Raw genomic sequence first — 5,465 nt, 5'->3', positions numbered from 1 at the left:
CCCTAATAAATCCCATAATCTCTGAGTTCTGTGTGGCCACTTCAGTGAATTATCAAACCCAGCAGAGAGGTGGTGTGTGCTGCAGGAGGGAGGGTTGGTGTCAAGAATGGTAAGAGGGCTGGAGGGCAGTGGCATTCTGGCCACATAGGAGCAGGCCTTGGGCTGCTGATGGTGATTCTTTCTTCCTCTCGTGTAGTTAGAGAAGGTCAGAAGATGCCGCCTCTCTGCCCCTTTTGCATCTTCCCAATCCAGGATCAGAAGATGTCTTTCTATTTACTTAGGTCTTCATTAATTTCTAAGAAGTTTTATGGTTTCAAAGTGAACAAGTCTTGTACTTGATTTGTTAAATTTATTTTTAAGTACTGTTTTCTTTTAATGCTATCATAAATGAAAACTTTCCCTTATTAATTTCTGCTTGTACATTCTTCATTGTAGATCTACAACTGATTTTTGTATATTGAGTATGTATTCTGCAACATTATTGAACTTATGTGTTACTTCTATTAGTATTTTAGTGGATTACTTAGGACTTTCTATACACAAGATTATATAATTTTTAAATAAAGATTATTTTGTTTATTTTTTTCCAATTTGTATGAATTTTGTTTCTTCTTCTTGCCTGGCTAGAAATTTTATTTCTTCTTGTTCTGGATAGAATCTCCAATACAATGTTAAATAGAAGTGGTGATGGTGGATATCTATATGCGTTTTTCCTGATCTTAGGGGAAAAAAATGCAGTGGATTTTTAAAATAATTTATTTTTTTATTGTTAAGACTATACACATCAGTGGATTTTTTTTTTTTTTTGTAAATGCTATCAGTTGAGAAATTTCATTCTGTTCCTAGTTTATTAAGTGTTTTTTCTTTTGTCTAATCCTTTTTCTGCATCTATTGAAATGATTATCTATTTTTTTGACCCATACTGATACTGATGGCAATCTACTTCCATAGTGATACTGCCTCGGAAACCAAAAGAGGGGTTGCTATGAGTTGGGTCCAACTCGATGGCACATAACAATAACAATAGATGCAATATATTACAACAATTGATTTTCAGAGGATAAATCAACCTTGCATTCTTGGAATAAATCCCATTTGTTCATGGTATGTAATCCTTTTCATACATTACTAGATTCAATTTGCTTGTATGAGCTAAGGATTTATATTCATATGAGATAGTGGTCTGTAGGTTTTCTTTCTCTTTTGAGGTCTTTGACTGTTCTAATCAGGGTAATACTAGTATCATAGAATGAGTTTGGAAGTGTTTTCTATTATTTATTTTTTGAAGAGTTTGTGAAGAATTGTATCAATTTTTCTTTCTATTTTTGGTAGAAGTCAGCAGTAAATCCATCTGCTCCTGTACTTTTCTTTGTAGGAAGTTATTTGAACACAAACTTAATCTCTTTGTTATAGATCTGTTCAGATTTTGTTTCTTCTTGAGTCAACTTTGGATGTTTGTGTCTTTCTAGCAATTTTCCATTTCATATAGGTTATATAGTTTTGTTTGTGCACAATTAATTATTCCTAGTTTTCTCTTATAATATTTATTTTTAAAAAATTTCTACAAAATCTGTAATAATGTCCCCATTTTCATTCTGGATTTTAGTAATTTGAGTCGTTTCTCTTTTTTTCTTGGCTAGTCTAGCTAAGTTTGTCAGTTGTGTTAATGATTTGAGAAAAAACAACTTTGAATTTTATTGATTTTCTCCATTGTTTTCTATTCTCCATTAAATTAATTTCTGCTCAAATCCTATTTCCTTCATTCTGCTTACTGTGGGTTTAGTTTACTCTCCTTTTTCCAGTGTCTTAATATGGAAGGTGAAGTTGTTAATTTGATATCTTCTTTTTTATTGTAGATCTTCACAGTAAATTTTATCTTTAAGCACTGTTTAGCTGCATTTTTAAGTTTGGGTATATTGTGTTTCATTTTCATTCACCTCAAAGTATTTTCAAATTTCCCTTGCTATTTTTTCTTTGACCCATCAGTTATTTTGCAGTGTGTTGTTTAGTTTCCACATACTTGTGAATTTTCCAAGTTTCTTTCTGTTAGTAATTTCCAGTTCCACTACTGCCAAAGGTGCAAGGAGGCCGTATCTTCTGACCTCCTCTAATCCCACAAGAAGAAGACAGAATCACCATCACCAAGGCCTATTCCTGTGAAGCGAGACATGCTGCCTCCCTCCAGCTCTTTCATCAACCCTGACACCAACCGTTCCTCCTGCAGCACCCACCACCTCTGCTGGCTTCAATAATTCACTGCAGTGGCCACACAGAACTCACAGATTATGGGGTTTATTAGGGAAGCACTGGGCTACAATTCAAGTTCAGGAACAATGCTTAGTCTCTCTCAGCCCACCGTCTCTCAGCCAACAGTCTCTCTCCCAGCAATACATGTCTTTGGGTGTCTCTCTCAGCAGCATGTGTCTCTCAGGAGTGTGTTTCTCTCAGAAGCATGTCTTTCTGAGCCAGCAGTCAGAGAGATTTCTTCTGCCTCTAAAGAGCTCCTTTTGAGCCTGGCAGAGTAACCACTAACCAATCCTATCATCAGAATTCTATATACCTGAGAGAGAGCGAACTCCCCAGAAGATTGCTTCATGCTGGTTCAACAGAAATACCCCAGGTGGATAACTTTAGCAATCAAGAGCTATTCAGTTGCTCATGGCAAATTCCACCATGGAGTTTACAAAGACTTATGGCTAGAAAAGCCACACTATGTAATTTACTACACTGCAACTACATTGTAATCCAAGATTACAATGTAGTTAATCCATTAAATTGACTAAGGTTTCTCTTATGACCTAGCATGTATCTTCTATTCCCTGAGAATGTTCCATGTGTACTTGAGTATAATATATATTCTACTGTTGCTGGATGGAAAGTCATAGATATGTTAGTTATGGTTTGGCTATAGGGTTGTTCAATTATTCTTGTTTTATCCTTTTTTCCTAGTGGTTCTATCCAGTTTCCAAAGTGGGATATTGAAGTTTTCAAGTATTATTTTTGAATTATCTATTTCCTAAATCAATTCTATAAGCCTTTTCTTTATGTAATTTTTTTTCCTGTCAGTTGCTTATATACTTATAATTGTAATAAATTCCTGATGGATTGGTGATTTTATCATTATAAAATATATCTCTTTCTCTCTAGTGGAATTTTGTGTTTAAAGTATCTTTTGTCTGATATAAATATAGCCACTCGAGATGTTTTTTTGTTTCTGTTTGTATGTTATGTCTTTATTCATCCTTTTATTTTCAACCTATTTTTAACTTTGAATCTAAATTGTGTCTCCTGTAGACAACAGGGGAGCTCTGGTAGCATAGTGCCTAAGGCACTTGACTGCTAACCAGAAGGCTGGCGGTTCAAACCCACCAGTCACTCCTCAGAAGGAAGGTTGGGCAATCTACTTCCATAGTGATACTGCCTCAGAAACTAAAGGAGGGGTCCCTATGAGTCAGGTCTGACTCCACGGCACATAACTACAACAAGAATGTAGACAACATATTGTTCATCTTGTTTCTTCATCCAGTCTGACAATTTCTGCCTTTAATTTCTATTATGTAATCTATTCACATTTAATGTTATTACTTATATAGTTGAATTAAAATCTGCCATTGTACTTTTGATTCTCTATATGTCTCATATCAGTTTTTGTTTCTTTATTTCTCCTTTTCTGACTTCTTTTGCATTAAGGAAGTAGTAGTATTTTAATTCCTTTATTTTTTTCATTAAATTTTGAGCTATTTTCTTCATGATTGCTCTAAGACTTACCATATGCATCCTGACTTATCATAATTTACTTCTGATTTATATTAATGCTAATGAGATATACAAACATTACTTCTTCAAGGTACCATTCCTTCTTCCCCTTGTGCAGTATGGTGTTTGTATAGTAAACCCACCAATACATCATTACAATCCTTACAAAAACCTAATCTCACTGCCATTGAGTAGATTCTAACTTATAGTGACCCTATAGGACAGTAGAACTGCCCCACAGGCTGTGCAAGATTGCAAATCTTTAAGGAAGCAGACTGCCTCATCTTCCTCCTGCAGAGTGGCTGGTGGGTTTGAACGGCCAAACTTTTGGTTAGCAGCAGCACTATCAGAGCCCCTGTTATAATCCTTACGTATATAAATATGTGACTATTTAAGAAAGCGAGATAAGAAAGGAGAGCAAGTGTATATTTATAGAACTTGTTATATTTACCTTCTTATTTAGCATTTATGGTTCTCTTAATTGGTTCCTGTGGGTTCAACATACTATCTGGAACAACTTTGCTTTCATCCACCTTTTTTTTAATGCTTTTATCAAGTATATTACATTTCTATATGTTATAGGTCCAACAATACAATGATATACATAAGGTTTTATACAAATACTTCATAAATAAATTAATAGAAGAAAGAAGAAAAATGTGCATTTATACCATCTTTTATAATTGCATAATTACCTTTACCGATGCTCTTTGTTTTGACATGCGGATTCAAATTTCCATCTGTGCTTGCTTGCTTTTGGCTTGAAGAACTTCCTTTGCTATTTCTAGTAAGGCAAGTCTGCTAGCAACAAATTCATTTTTTCTTTATCTTAAAATGTTTGTATTTTGAAAGATAGTTTTCAATATAAAATATAAGAGTCTTGGATATAAAATTCTTAGTTGACTTTCTTTTTTCTTTCAGCACTTTGAATATTTTATACCACTGTACTGGCTACCACAATATATTCAATATTTTTCACCAACACCACAGTTCAAAAGTATCAGTTCTTCTATCTTCTTTTTTCATTGCCTAGCTTTCACATGCATATGAGGTTATTGAAAAACCATGGCTTGGGTCAGGTACACCCTGAGTCATAGATAAACCACAAATCTTCTTTCTGTATCTATAGATTTGCTTATTCTGAATATTTCATATACATGTAAATGTCTACCACATTTCGTTTATTCATTCATCAGTTTTGGTCATTATGATTAATAATGCTATGAACATGTATGTACTTTTTTTTTAAATGTGGACATTTCATTATTCTTGGGTATACACCAAGAGTAGAATTGGTGAGCCAGATTGTAACTTTATTTAAGTCTCTTAAGGAACTATGATACTGTCTTCCAAAATGGCTTCACCATTTTATATTTCTACCAACAGTGTATGAAGGTTCCAATTTCTCCACCTCTTCACCATTTATTATTATTGGTCTTTTTTTTTTATTACTGTCTTCTGGGTGTGAATTGTTCTCTCTTTATGGTTTTGATTAGCATTTCTCTGATGTCTAATTATGGTTAACATCTTTCTTAGTGTCTTTTCACATACTTGTTAGCCATTGTATATCTTCTTTGGAGAAATTTCTATTATGATCATTTGCCCATTTTTCATTGGACTTTTCTTTTTATTTTTGAGTTTTATAGTCTGTATGTATTCTAGATATGAATCCTTTATCAAACTTGTTGTTGTTATGTGCCATCAAGTTG

Source organism: Orycteropus afer, unplaced genomic scaffold, assembly GCF_000298275.1.
Source record: "Orycteropus afer afer isolate SDZICR_OR568_19922 unplaced genomic scaffold, OryAfe1.0 scaffold00337, whole genome shotgun sequence".
NCBI classification, from domain to species: Eukaryota; Metazoa; Chordata; class Mammalia; order Tubulidentata; family Orycteropodidae; genus Orycteropus; species Orycteropus afer.
The sequence above is the reverse complement of the archived record's forward strand: the minus strand, read 5'-3'. Positions refer to the sequence as shown.